This window comes from Anomaloglossus baeobatrachus, chromosome 1 (genome assembly GCF_048569485.1).
Source record: "Anomaloglossus baeobatrachus isolate aAnoBae1 chromosome 1, aAnoBae1.hap1, whole genome shotgun sequence".
Lineage (NCBI taxonomy): Eukaryota > Metazoa > Chordata > Amphibia > Anura > Aromobatidae > Anomaloglossus > Anomaloglossus baeobatrachus.
In genome coordinates, this window is record NC_134353.1 from 604,912,656 (window position 1) to 604,928,213 (window position 15,558).

Genomic DNA, 15,558 nt, shown 5'->3' on the forward strand with positions numbered 1-15,558 from the left:
CGCTCTACGCTGTGAAAAGCAGTAGAAAATGGCACTGGAGTGAACATGTGACCGCCTCATGTAGGATGAAGCTATGGATCCTGGGTAAATTTTTGTATTTTCCCTCCTTCAGTTTTTTTGCAGTACACAAAAAAAACGGAAGGCACACGGATGACAAACAGATGACATACGGACCGTCTACGGAACGGAAACGGATGCCACACGGATGCACCCGTGAAAAAAAATGGACTGTTTTTTGCAGACCGCAAAAATGGATCGGTCGTGTTAATGTAGCCTTATTCTGGTCTGCCGTTTATAAACAGCAGGCAGAAATAAGTGAATAACGCCCCCCAGCGTCAGAAAATCTCCGGGGTTTCAGGGCTAGCTGAGACCCTGGAGATCATGATTCAGGACGGTTTTTCCGGTCCCCGCTCACGTGATCACAGGTATACAGCGTATACCGATTATCACGTTATAGTAAATGACAGCGTCGGTAAAAAATTATTTATCTCCTATCTGGCATGAACAAACATGATATATCTCCTCCCCGGTCCCCTCCGGTCCCCCGGTGTCGCCAAAGTGCCCCCCCTGATGCCCTCCCAGAAATCCAAGATGGCCGCGCGCACAGCAGTGCGCCGGCCGCATTCCCCCTACTCCTCTGATTTCTGTCGCATGTGCCATGACACATGTGACAGAAAACTCCTCCCCAGGCCCTGCAGGTCACCCCCTATAACGCCACCGGTGTTCCCCGGTGTCCCACGGTAGCTGTGCAGCGTTGATCCCCCCACGGCCCTCTCCTTCACAAAAGACGCTGCCGCATGCACAGAGCGGCTGTCAGCTCAGCTTCCTGTGTTCAGACACAGTGAGTGGTGGTTATGCATCTGTAAGCTAAATGGACGGCACGGTGGCTCAGTGGTTAGCACTGCAGTCTTGCAGCTCTGAGGTCCTGGGTTCAATTCTCACCAAGAACACCATCTGCAAGGAGTTTGTATGTTCTCCCCGTGTTTGCGTGGGTTTCCTCCGGGTACTCCGGTTTCCTCCCACACTCCAAAGACATACAGCGCTATGGAATTAATAACACTATATAAATGAATAAATTATTATTATTACTGCAATGCCCTGCTCATGAGGTAAGGAACATAATTGATCAGGAGAGCTATATACTACATTTCCAAATGGAGGGATTTGCTTTTATAGTTTCCCTGCTGAACGACTACCAAACATGAGAGTCCGTTATACGCCACAAGAAAACACATCTAAATAGCGAGCTCTGTTGTTAAGTATTCATTCAGCTGGATAACTGGACTTAAAGGGGTATTCCATCTCCAAGATCCTATCCCCAATATATAGTAGGTGGAATAGCAATAATATCAGCAAATACCAATATTTGGAAATGTAGAATAGTTCTCCTGATTAGGCATGCCCTTACCTCATGAGCAGGGCATTGCAGCTTTGGTAGCAACCATTACGACATGGACTCGGGGAGAGTGAGTGCAGATTCATTGCACCCACACTCCTCACATGAAGGGTCTGCACTCCTAGAAAATGGGAGATACGTTCCCTGAGTTCCCTGAGTTCCCCCCATATTCTAGACAGTCCAGAGTCGTCGTGGGACCCCTTTATTTTTTTTCTTACAATAAATTGGTGAAAGAGGAAATGTTTTGGGGACTGTTTTTTCAAATAAATTTCTTTTGTCGATTTTTTTTTGTTATTACTGACAGTTTATGATGTTGGGTATCTAATAGACGCCATGACATCACAAACTGCTGGGCTTGATCTCAGGTGACTTTACAGCTAGTATCAACCCGATTTATTACCCCGTTTGCCACTGCACCAGGGCACGGGATGAGCTGGGGTGAAGCGCCAGGATTGGCGCATCTAGTGGATGCGCCACATCTGGGGTGCCTGCGGCCTGCTATTTTTAGCCCGTGAAGGCCCAATAACTATGGACCTTCCCACCCTGAGAATACCAGACCACAGCTGTCCGCTTTACCTTGGCTGGTGATCCAATTTGGGGGGGACCCTACTTTTTTTGTGTAATTATTAATATTTATAAAATAATTATAAAAAAAAGAGCCTGGGGGGACCTCCACATTGGATCCCCAACCACGGTAAAGCTCCCAGCCTATTTGTACCTGGCTGGGAACCAAAAATAAAGGGAAGCCCTTTTTTTATTATTTCATTAATTTCATGAAATAAATAGAAAACAAATGATGTAGGCTTCGCCCCATTTTTGTGTCCAGCCAGGTACAACTAGGCAGCTGGGGATTGGAATCCGCAGCACAGGTTAGCCCGAGGTTTCTGGGCGCCTCTGCTGCGAATTGCAGTCCGCAGCCGCCCCAGAAAATGGCGCTTTCATAGAAGCGCCATCATCTGGCGCTGTATCCAACTCTTCCAACAGCCCTGAAGCCGGGTGGCTTGTTGGGTAATAATGAGTTAATACTTGCTTTGTTTTACTAGCTAGTATTAAGCCAGAGATTCTTAATGTCAGGCACTTTTGACCCGGCCATTAAGAATCTCCAATAAAGGGTTAAAAAAAAGACGCCACACAGAGAAAAAATACTTTAATAGAAATAAATACACAGACACATTAGAGACTCCATCTTTATTACCCCCTGTCAGCCCTCCACGATCCATGGTCTTCTGTCTTTCTCGTTCAACAAATGCAGCTCTGCTCCATCACTGCTGCATGGGGGGAGACGCTGCTTCCCGTGCAGCCTTCACTCCGTGAGAGATCAGTGGTGCTGGCTGTTAGCGGTAACAGCGGTAACGCTGACAGACGCGTTATCATAGCAACGGTGCTCCGATCATGTAATTCCCGGAGCCGCGGTTAGCGGTGACGTCACCGCTAACTGCGTTGCTATGGCAACGGTGATCTCCATTAATGACCGGCTGTGTCAGCCGGTCCCTAATGGAACGGGGAGTCGACCGTGTGCTAGAGCATGTCGCCGGTACACGGCGATACACAAATGTGCATCGTGTACCGGAGAGTGCAATGACAGGACCTAGGACGGGACATGACGTCAAAGCCATGTGACCAGTCTGTAGCCAATGAGATAATAGCCACGTGACTGGTCACATGGCTATTTTGACGTCACGATAGGTCCTGCATCACTGCTGGCAGTGCTGGTCACCGGGAGGATTCAGCGATCATCGGATGGAATAGCGGCAGGAGACAGAGTGCAGGAGGGATCGCGGGGACCGGTAAGTGTTATGGCAATGTGTATTAACTGTATGTGTACATTTATAATGCGTTTTTATGTGTTTGTGATTGCCTCCCATTATTTCCTATTGGTTCGAGTTCGGTTCGTCGAACGTTCGCCGAACTGAACTCGAACGAGACCTCCATTCGACGAACCGAACTCGAGCCGAACCACGGCCGGTTCGCTCATCTCTATTCCTAAGTCATCTGAGGGTATGCAGCCTGAGTGGGAAACATCAAGGGTAAACAACATTATGCGCACTCCTAGAGGAACCCATGAGTCTAGTGTCACGAGAGAACACCTCAGTGAGTGCGATGTTACAGGCATATTATAAACAAAAATTCTTACTACAGTTATTACTATTTTTATTATTACTATTATTAAAAATCCTGTTGGATTGGCTGACTAAGGGCGGAGTCATACGCTACGATATATCGGGTGATATGTCGTAGGGGTCACGGATTCCGTGACACACATCCGGCTTCGTTAGAGATATCGTAGCGTGTGACAGCTACGAACGGCTGTGAACGAGCAAAAATACTCACCTTATCGTTGCTCGTTGACACGTCGTTCATTTTCATAAAGTTGTTCCTCCTTCTGCGCGCCGGTTGTTCGTCGTTAGCGTGGCAGCACACATCACTCCATGTGACACCCCGAGAATGACGAACACAGCTTACCGGCGTCCCGCCGGCAATGCGGAAGGAAGGAGGTGGGCAGGATGTTATGTCCCGCTCATCTCCGCCCCTCCGCTTCTATTGGGCGACCGCTATGTGACATCGCTGTGATGCTGAACGTCCCGCCCCCTTCAGGAAGAGGATGTTCACCTCCCACAGTGACGTCGTTAGGGAGGTAAGTACGTGTGACTGGGGTAAACGACTTTGTGGTCCACAGGCAACAAATTGCCCATGACGCACAAACAACGGGGGCGAGTGCGATCGATCATCCGATCGCATGATAAATCGTCTCGTGTAACGCCGCCCTAATTGTTTTCTAGAAACAGAGAAGGGCAGCTCATTTGAGTGCTGCCCTAGGTGGGCATGCAGTTGTTAGTGCCTAGGCCAGTCACAGTTGTAACCTCATTTAAGTGTAGAGCAAGACACAGTGGTACATTTTTCTTATGCTAGCTAGTGTACCTGTTATGTTTAATTAAGGTATGTTATTCACTTTCAGGAGGAGCACTAATATACTATTCAGTACACTGACAAGTTATTCAGTACACTGCAGAAGACGCTCAAATACTCACTAATTGTTTTTGTGGATGCAGGTGTTGTTCTTAGTTGTCCAATCATGTTTCCAACCTTTTTTACCTTGAGAGCTCACAAGTTCTGAGAGATGGTCAAGAGTCACATCCAGCACACTTATCCTCCACCATTGAAGTATTATTGTCACCTAGAGCCCCGATTATGCCATACTGTGCTTCTAATCTGTTCCTCAAGCAAGTTACAGGGACCCTAGGCTCTCCCTGTCCCCAGACATACCCCTGATGGAGGTAGCACCTGGATCTCGTATTTTGCTATGCTTCTAAACAGTACTAATCTGATTGCTACACCCACACAGGGAATTAAGGAGCAAAAGTCCAAGGGGAAACACAGATAAGACTTGAAGGGGAAAACAGAAACACAATCTCACTAAACTCAGACAGGAATAACACAAGGAAATAAAAGGAAGAAAGCATGTATTGGAAAGAAACTACACTGAGCAACAGGAAGTAAAGAAGTAAAGGATTACATCAACCGCATACAGCAACCCCAAAAGCAACAACCTTTTTATGTCTGATAGAATACAGCTCTCCAAACCAGGATAGACAAACTATAGCTGGCATTACCAGAACAGTCCAGCCAGCCTATAGAGTAGATATGACTGGATCTTCCACAGTATATGAGTAAAGGTGTTAAAGATCCAAAATCAGCAAATAATTACCTTTTGCTAACCCACTGGAGAGTAACTAGCTTTTACGTCAATGTCCCAGTCTCTTTGCGCTGATCACCACCATCAGTGAAGTTAACAGAAAGAGTACAAGAATGTGAGGAATCCTCAGACCCTGGAGCGGCCATGACAGTTGTCGTTGCTTGAGAAAATCGTCTTGTGACAGATTACCGGTATAAGGACAACCAAAGCTTTCTCACAAAAAGCACGTTGTGCATCCACCATCATTCAAATTATATCCATGGATTTACATTTTACCTCAATTTGGACTTCTCACATAAAGCACTCTCCCCAAACTCTCACATCTAGCTTCATTCCCCCTCAATCTAACAGTATTACCTTATCTGCAGCTTACCATATTTCTCCCCATGCACCTCCATCCTGTCAGTATATGTCATCAAGAAGTGCTCTTCTACACAGGCAAATCACAAAAGTTGTCATCTGGAGACCTTCTCTTCATAATTGTTTGCTAGACCTTGTGCTAATTCACCAAGTTGGCAGACAGCCGCGAACCACACATCACAGGCCACATGTGGTTCTCAAGCCCCATGGTTGGGGATCCCTAGTGTAGAGTAGCATACTTTACTATTTATTTCTCATGCTAGCAAGTGCACATTTTGTGGTTAGTTGAGGGATAGCAGAATAGCAGATATCAGTATCATTTCCGCAGCTGGATGAGCTCTTATTGAGCTCCCTTTTCGCTGCTCATTTTATTTAGCAACTTTTAGAAAAAATGCACATATAATCAATGTATCCTTGTGAAAAGCATGAGTCTCTTTCTATGAGACATTGCTATGATTGCGAACGTTACAGTTAAAAACACGTAAACTAGTCTTCTGGGATCTACAGTCATGGCCAAAAGTTTTGAGAATGCTACAAATATTAATTTTTACAAAGTCTACTGCTTAAGTTTTTCTAATGGCAATTTGCATATACTCCAGAATGTCATAAAGAGGGATCAGCTTAACAGCAATTACTTACAAAGTCAATATTGGCTAAGAAAATGAACTTTAACCCCCAAAACACATTTCAACATCATTGCATTCCTGCCTTAAAAGGAGCAGCTAACATTGTTTTAGTGATTGTTCCATTAACACAGGTGTGGGTGTTGATGAGGACAGGGCTGGCGATCAATCAGTCATGATTAAGTAAGAATGACACCACTGGACACTTTAAAAGGAGGCTGGTGCTTGGTATCATTGTTTCTCTTCAGTTAACCATGGTTATCTCTAAAGAAACACGTGCAGCCATCATTGCTCTGCACAAAAATGGCCTAACAGGGAAAAGTATCGCAGCTACAAAGATTGCATTTCAGTCAACAATCTATCACATCATCAAGAACTTCAAGGAGAGAGCTTCCATTGTTGCCAAAAGGGCTCCAGGACGCCCAAGAAGGACCAGCAAACGCCAGGACCGTATCTTAAAACTGTTTGAGCTGTGGGATCAGACTACCAGCAGTGCCGAGCTAGCTCAGCAATGGCAGCAGGCTGGTGTGAGTGCTTCTGCACGCACTGTGAGACGGAGACTGCTTGAGCAAGGCCTGGTTTCAAGGAGGACAGTAAAGAAGCCACTTCTCTCCAGAAAAAACATCAGGGATCGACTGATATTCTGCAAAAGGTACAGGGAGTGGACTGCTGAGGACTGGGGTAAAGTAATTTTCTCAGATGAATCCCCTTTTCGATTGTTTGGGACATCTGGAAAACAGCTTATTAGGAGAAGAAGAGGTGAGCGCTACCACCAGTCTTGTCTCATGCCAACTGTTAAGCATCCTGAAACGATTCATGTGTGGGGTTGCTTCTCAGCCAAGGGAATCAGCTCACTCACAGTCTTGCCTAAAAACACAGCCATGAATAAAGAACGGTACCAGAATGTCCTCCAAGAGCAACTTCTCCCAACTGTCCAAGAGCAGTTTGGTGCCCAACAATGCCTTTTCCAGCATGATGGAGCACCTTGCCATAAAGCAAAGGTGATCACTAAATGGTTCATGGAACAAAACATAGAGATTTTGGGTCCATGGCCTGGAAACTCCCCAGATCTTAATCCCACTGAGAACTTGTGGGCAATCATCAAGAGACGGGTGGACAAACAAAAACCAACAAATTCTGGCAAAATGCAAGCATTGCTTATGCAAGAATGGACAGCTATCAGTCAGGATTTGGTCCAGAAGTTGATTGAGAGCATGCCAAGGAGAATTTCAGAGGTCCTGAAGAAGAAGGGTCAACACTGCAAATATTGACTTGCTGCATTAACTCATTCTAACTGTCAATATAACCTTTTGGTACTCATAATATGATTGCAATTATATTTCTGTATGTGATATAAACATCAGACAAACACAAATAAAAACCAGAGGGCAACAGATCATGTGAAAATATTTTGGTGTCATTCTCAAAACTTTTGGCCATGACTGTACTGCCTTTTTTAAAAAATGGTTTCAACCATGTTAAAAGAACAGACACTGTCATCTATGCCCATCGTAGGGTGCCAGGTTGGCTCTTCTGCTTCTGTGAAACGTTGAAGCACAGACTTGAAATGGGAAAACTGTTCCACGCATTTAACAGCGATTGCATCCGTGAAAGTCCTTCTCCCTCCTTCTGGAAAGAGCATGTTTATATTGTGCATATCAGCCCTTTTATTGCATGAACAGTTCAAACCAAGCAAAAAATATTTAAGAATCATGAGTATTTTTTTTCTGCTTGCTGCAATGGATGGCAGTAAAATCACCTTTGTTTTGCAGACTGTCCGTAAATTTACTGACAGTTGGCAATCTAGTCCACAACACATTTGTTAAAATAAAGATAAAGTGGATTGGAGCCCAGAATCTTCAATTTATACCTCTAATTTGAACTGTCAGGATGTATTGGGCAATACATGGTGCAGAGATTCTAATGTATCCACAATGTTGACTGGAGTACATGGGGCCCACCAGGAAAAATCAATCTTGGGGCCCACCAGCACCATGCAGTTACCGTACTGTATATAGCAGGGGTGGGATTCAAATTTTTAACAGGTTCACTGTAAACCCCGCCCATTTGAAAACCACACCCATTCTGTTAGCCACACCCATTTTCACGCAATTTCCTCAACCAAAAAATACAAGTAATTTAAAGTAAAATCTCTTTCCCCTTCTTCCCCTCCTATATCGTCACTCTCCTGTCCAGGAACAGTTGTGCCAGTCACTGTCAGTCTTATTGTATTAAATGATTTTTCTACAGTTTTTAAAAATTATTACTAAAGGAGCCCTGCTAAAATTGGAATGGACGACCTTCCCCATACAGATCCCATCCCCTTATGGCCTCTTTCCCCATACAGATCTCATCCCATTATGACCTCTTTCCCCTGCAGATCCCATCCCATTATGGCCTCTTTCCCCTGCAGATCCCATCCCATTATGGCCTCTTTCCCCAGCAGATCCCATCCCATTATGGCCTCTTTCCCCAGCATATCACATCCCATGTGCTCCTTTTCCCATACAGCTCCCATCTTATGTGACCCCTCTCCCCATATAGCTGCCATCTTAATGCGGCTCCTCTCCCCATACAGAAACATATAGCTGCCATCTTAATGCGGCTCCTCTCCTCATATAGCCACATATAGCTGCCATCTTATGTGGCCCCTCTCCCCATGTAGCCACATATAGCTGCCATCTTAATGTGGCCCCTCTCCCCTTATAGCCACATATAGCTGCCATCTTATGCGGCCCCTCTCCCTGCTTCTTTGGCTCACTGAGCGCTTACCTGCTCCAAGCACCGGTGGCCTCTCCTCTGTCTTCCGTCCTCCGCGGCTCTCTGCACACTAAGGGTATGTGTGCACTACGTGTTTTTTTCACACTGCATTTTTTGTGCGTTTTTGGCTGCGTTTTTGCTCACTGCTTTTTTATGCATTTTTTTTTATCAGTGAACAATGCCATTAAAGATTGTTGAAAAAAAAGGTCTGATGTCATTTCCTTCTTCAATATGTTCTTCATTCTCCACTAGTGTATGCAGGAGAGCAGACAGCAGCTGCAGAACCACAAGGCTCAGCATGCTCCGTCCAGGACTGTATGCAGGAGTTTTTTGCCCTCCAAAATAATGACGTGGGCTTCGCCATATTTTTGTATGCTAGCCAGGTACAGCAGGCAGCTATGGGCTGCCCCCAACCCCCAGCTACCTAGTTGTACCCGACTGGGAACCAAAAATATAGAGAAGCCCTTTTTCTTTTAATTTCATTAAATAATTTTAAAAAAATTTTTGAGTCCAGCCAGGTACAACTAGGCGGCTGGGGATTGGAATCCGCCGTGCAAGGTGCCCAAGCTTTCTGGGCACCCCCTCTGCGAATTGCAGTCCGCAGCCACCCCAGAAAATGGCGCTTTCATAGAAGCGCCATCTTCTGGCACTGTATCCAACTCTTCCAGCAGCCCTGATGTCAGGTGGCTCGCTGGGTAATAATGGGGTTAGGGCTAGCTGTATATTATCAAGTGGCCCTAAGCCCAAAATTCATGATGTCACGCCAATATTAGACATGGCCACAACACAGAGAAAAATATTTTTATTAGAAATAAAACACAACACAATTAGTGGCTCCATCTTTATTAAAATAAAGAACCCCCCTCCGCAGTAATCCTGGGTCAAGGGTCCCGCGCCGTCCAATCCGGATCCAATATCCTCTGATCGGTTTGCTGGAAGGCAAAGCGATCAGATGATGTGTCAGGATCAAGGATATGAATTCCATGACACAGCAGCTGATTGTATAAAAGTCGTTTATACAATCAGCTGATGCATCAGTGCAAAAAAAAAATAAAAATACACACTTCAGTGCAGACTCCTGTCAGACCGATCAATGCAGGACCCGGCGGTAATCAGCTGATGAAGTCTCCTGACGGCATCAAGCTGATAGTTTAGCTGGCCGGGTAGTAAAAAGCCGGCGTCACCACTGTCACTGTCAGCTGATTCCGTCAGGTGACCGCATCAGGTGATCAGCGCCAGGTCCTGCAGCTATCGGAGGTGTCCCGGCCGTCTGCACACACCCGGAGCAGGGGTGGCAGTACCGGGAGAGGAGCTGGGAGCGGACATGGCACCGGGAGGCTGCAGACAGGTGAGTATAACATTTTTTTCTCTACTGTTCACTTTTGACTTCGCAGCTGCTTCCATCTCCTGCCCGTACATGGCGCCGCACGGGAGCGTACATGGCGCCGGACGGGAGATGGAAGCGGCGGTGCCGGTACCGGGAGGATTCACACTTCTGTGTTTACCAACAGAAGGAATCCTCTTCCTGTACAAGTCACTGCAGTACCCACCCCTTGCGTTTAGAGCCGCGTTTTTAGTCATAGAAGCGCAGCTATATTTGCAATTTGTGTTTTTCATTGCGTTTTTGAACATCTCATTGAACTCAATGGGTGGAAAACGCAGTGAAAAACGCAGGAATAATTGACATGCTGCGTTTTTGTGGTCACCACAAAAATGCAGCTACAAAAAAGCGCTGTGTGCGGACAGCACTTCTGAAAACCCATAGACATTGCTGGGGAAGCAATGTCACATAGTTTTCTGCAAAAAATGTGGTAAAAAACGCTGCTAAAAACGCAGGAAAAACGTCTAGTGCGCACAGGGCCTGGCGCTGACAGACGGCAGGAGGAGGAGCTACCTCCCCACACTGCTGTGACCTCTGCAGCGTCAGCACGTCGCTGCGCTCCGGGTCAGGGTTCACCGAACCCGGAAGTGCGGCGCATATGGAGGTACAGGGATTCATTTGTGTCAGTGTCTTAAAGAGACACTAACACAAATGAATACAGGGAACCGGATCGCTGGAGCTGTTTCTTGCCGGTTCTGGGAACCGGCTGCTATTTTAACAACCGGCTCTCCAAAACCGGCTGAATCCCACCCCTGACTGTGCAGACATTTCGATGGAATAAGGGTTAATGTTACTGATATGATTGCCCACAGACTCTACATGCCCAACCGCCCCCCCCCAGGCCCCCGCACCCCCCCCGGGGCCCCCGCCTTCTATACTCACGTGCAGCTGCTCCTGCAGCCTGGCCTGGGGCGACGCCGGGTCTATCCTCCGCAGCGTGATGCTGCCAGCACCTGCACAGGAAGGAAGCAGTCATCACTCCGAGACTGCCTCCTCCTGCAGTGTCACTGGCTGCGCAGATGAGTCAGAGCCGCGCGGCGAAGCTCTCCCTGCTTGCCGCTGCAGAGGGAATGGGATTGTCACTAATCATATCGGCAATGTGCCGATATGATTAATGAAATTACCGGCCGGGGGGGCCTCTCACACATATCCATAGGGGCCCAAAGGGGGTAGGGGGCGGGGCCTAGGGGGCATGGCCATAAATAGCAGGGCCCACCGGGGGTTCTCCCGACCTCCTGGTGGGCCAGTCCGCCCCTGATGTTGACTAAGGAAAACAGATGATGTTCTGGGTAATCTTACTGTAGTATGCTATACAGAATGGTATTTTAATCAGAGACATTTATGATATTGTCAAATGTCCAATGAGACTGTCAACAAACTCCAAAAGTAGGTCCATTACAGTCTTTCTCATAACATTACTAGAGATACCGTAAGTGAATCAATTAAAGGCAAATCAAATTAGCTTTGAAAATCACAAAAAAAATCTGATTTACGAAACAAATATTTTATAATTTCATACACTCAAATTTTCACGCACAGTAGGAGATGTCCGTATGTACCGCGTGACCCACGCCTTCAGACCGACGGGAATTTGTTGCTCTACAAAAACTCAGCAAACAACAGGCATGGGGGCCTGGACCTAGTGAGAGGGGTAGGTGGTACTCCTCCTATCCTCACCTGCATCTGTACCTACTTTCCTAGCCAGACCCTATACAGTCTCTGTAACTGTCGCCGAGCAGGAACTTGAGACCCTGAGAAGACCCTACAGATGGCCTGGCTAGTGAAGGGCAGGTGAAGTTCAATAGTCCCTACTGCTGCACTAACAAGACACAAGGAAAGGTAAGACAGACAGGGATAAACAGAAGGATACAAACACCAAACTTAACGGCAGCAGACTCCAAAGTAGCAGATGGATGAGCACAGGAAAATTCCCCATAAGCTCCTTCCACCAGGATGGCCAGAGTAGAATGAATTCTAACAACAGGAAGGACTGCTGGGGTAGCTCCAATATTTAGGCTATGTTCACACACTGCGTTTTTTACCTGCGTTTTTGGTCCGTTTTTGCTGCAGAAATTTCTTGAGAAATTCTTGTAACCTTTCTGCAGACATTCCCCAGCAAAACCTATGGCAAAAAAAATTAGCTGTGCACACACTGCGTTTTTTTCTTAAGAAAATTCTTTCAGTAGATTTTCTTAAGAAAAAGAATGAGCATGTCACTTCTTTTCTGCAGCTAACTGCGTTTTTTGCCATAGATAATTGGCACAATAACGCAGGGAGCAACCAGCGGTAAAAACGCACCAAAAACGCACCGAAAACGCACCAAAAACGCACCGAAAACGCGGCAAAAACGCAGGTGCGTTTTTGGTGCGTTTTTTATCACAGGTGCACTCTTAAGAAATTTCTTAAGCAATTTCTTAAGAAAAATCATTTTTCTAGTGTGAACATAGCCTTAAACCTAAATGAGAATGGCTCAAAGCAGCTACAGCTGACTTGCACTGCTATGAGCTGCTGGCAACAAAAACTGACATTAACTCATGAGATACCAAATGAAAGGAAATGTCGTTTAAATGAGGAGTCTAGATGGAAATGGGAGGCCCCAGTCCTACGTCTGTTACTAGTCTCAAAACAGCAGAGAGAGGACCGTGGCACAAATGAAGAAAAATGGCAGCCTGCTGGAAACAATTTTGCTTAATCAAAAAGGGGTTAAAAAAAAATAAAGAAACATTATACTCAATTCTCCACTTATTTATGTGTTCTTTTGCCGCAGTTCCCCACTTTACCTCCACCCACTAGCGCCCATCCTTCCTCTGGCTTGGGTCCTCTGTTTCATCCTCCTTTTTAGCAACTATGGCACTAGCAAGGCCTCAAGTGACATCATGTTGTACCATGAGGCCTAGGAATTGCCTTAGGTGCTGAAGATTGGAGGACACTGAATATGGAAGAGAAGACTGGAGCCAAATAAAGGAAGCACGCTAACAGAGGACTGGTCGGGGAGCTGCGGGTCTAGGGCAGGTAAGGGGAGAGCTAAATATAATATTTTTTTTATTTTTTTAACCCCTTTATTTAATATGATCTGCGGTTTGAAGCGCTCAGAGCATAGTATATGGATTTTAACGGCAACTCAATTTGCTCCGAATTTGAGTGAATTTGGCAAATCAAATTTTGTCAGATTCGTTCGTCTCTAAATGTTACCAATAGATGTTGTAACCAGGCGATGAATGAATACAAAGTTGGCCACACGTGTTTTAAATCATTCTAATATATTTGTACAAAAATATACAAAAGCACAATTACGATGACAGATGTGCTTTAAAATTGTTTCTTAACCTATAGTTCTGCAGATAGTTTCACGTGAACGGCACTTGTAAAATACCGTATACACAAAGCCAGAATCAACATCTGCTTAACACTTTTATGGCGTATTCACAGCTGGATTTTGGGTAAACTCCAATCTAATGTCTCAGCATTACTGTAACATGAAATATACGAGTCCAAGGCTCATCAGTTCTGAAAAATAGAGACAGATATAATATCATCAGGATACATCTTTTCATTTCCAGCTCAAGGGAAGCGGCATGTCCTTTGGTTATACATCTTCATTGTAAGGCACTCATCTCCTCGGTCTCTGTTGTAAGGACGGCATTACACCATCTGTGCTTAGCCAGTTTTATTTTTTTCTAAGAAATTTGCAATTTTTGAGTCAATAAACAGAACTAACATTGATGCACTGCACGGTTGTTCTCGTTTACATCAACATGTATTTCAATTACAAATTATTTTCCAGTTAAATATTTCCTGTGGTATGGATTGCTGATCCAGTGCATAAAAGGGTTAATTTGAGTAATAAAAACATTGTTCCAATCTAGTTAGATTTTTTTCTGCTTCATTACATTAGCTCCCTGCTCCCTCCTTCTGAGACCTAGAATGAGAACACACACTCCCTCTCAGCCTCTCTGCTTTTAGCTATAATTTGCACATAATGGAACAGCCAGAGGGGGGTTTGATCAATGACCTCTGTCTCCGAGATGCTGTTCCAAGGGAAACACATCTGCCAACATAAAGTATTGGAGCAATCATAGCTCAGTGAGCGTCGTAATAAGCAACTGTTACACTGGAACCATCAGTCATGTTCAGTTACAGACCTGAAAGGATATGACACCTCGGGGAGCAATGTCCTTCCATAAATTTGGGCAGCAATGAAGAATGATTTGCAATCAAGTAATAAAAGACTAAAAATGGTCCACCATGCATACTAACATTCAAGTCAGCTGACAAAGGAAATAAAAAGGCAAAAAAAAAAATCTTGGCATTGTTTGCTCGTTATGTAAACTACAGCTGTCCAAGCAATTAAGATATGATTTTGGGAATTCTCTTGTAAAAATTTGCTAACAGAGCTTCCACTTGTGAAAGTGACATTCTTCTTCTATCCGTAAAGTGCATTTCATTAAGGTAATGCAATTTCATCTTGGTTAATGGTAGCAATTGCTTAACCTTATGGCGAGAATACATAAACACCATAAAATGAATGTCACTCTGAGCATTATGGGAATTGATCTGCATGAGGCTGGTGTGGTAGGAAAACAAAGCGCATGATTACAAACCACAAGGCTCTTCTGCCATCAAACTGGAGTCACGCTCTCACTATTTGTCTGCTAGATAAATACACAATGGGGATGATGCACAATATATCAATGGCTGATCTAAATGATAAAGCGGCTATTTAATCAACTGTTTGCATTTTGAAGATTGCAGTAAATGATGGAGAGTAATAAAACTAATACACTGTAAAATCATTACTCTGTGCAGATGTCACGCTCCCCGGGTCCTCGGCTCCCCTCCCCGGGTCCTCTGCCCCGCTCCCCGGGTCCTCTGCCCCGCTCCCCGGCTCACCTGCCACGCTCCCCGCTCTCCAGCCTCCGGTGCCCGTCCTTCCCAGGTTCCCTGGCCTCCGATCCCGGCGTCTGACGGCTTCCCAGGCCCTGGCCGGCTCCCCTGCGTCCTCCCCTCAGCCTCCTTCCCTGGCTTCTGGCACCCGGGCGGCGCGCATGCGCATTAGGGCGCGCGCGCGGTCACTGACCCTTTCTTAAAGGGCCAGCGTCCATTAACAGGAAATGAAGCTAAACAGGTACAGGGTATATAAGGGTTTATTGTCCAAGGGGGCGGGGCCTGATCTTCGTGTTTTCCAAGCTAGGAGTCAGGTCTCCTTGTGTCTTCGTGCCATACTCACGTATCTCTCTTCTAGAGCTGATCCTGCCTCGCCATCCGGTTCTGCTGAATCCCGAACCCCGCACGCTGTCCGTCTGCCATCTGACAGTCCGTACCATCTCGGATCCCTGCGGTGACC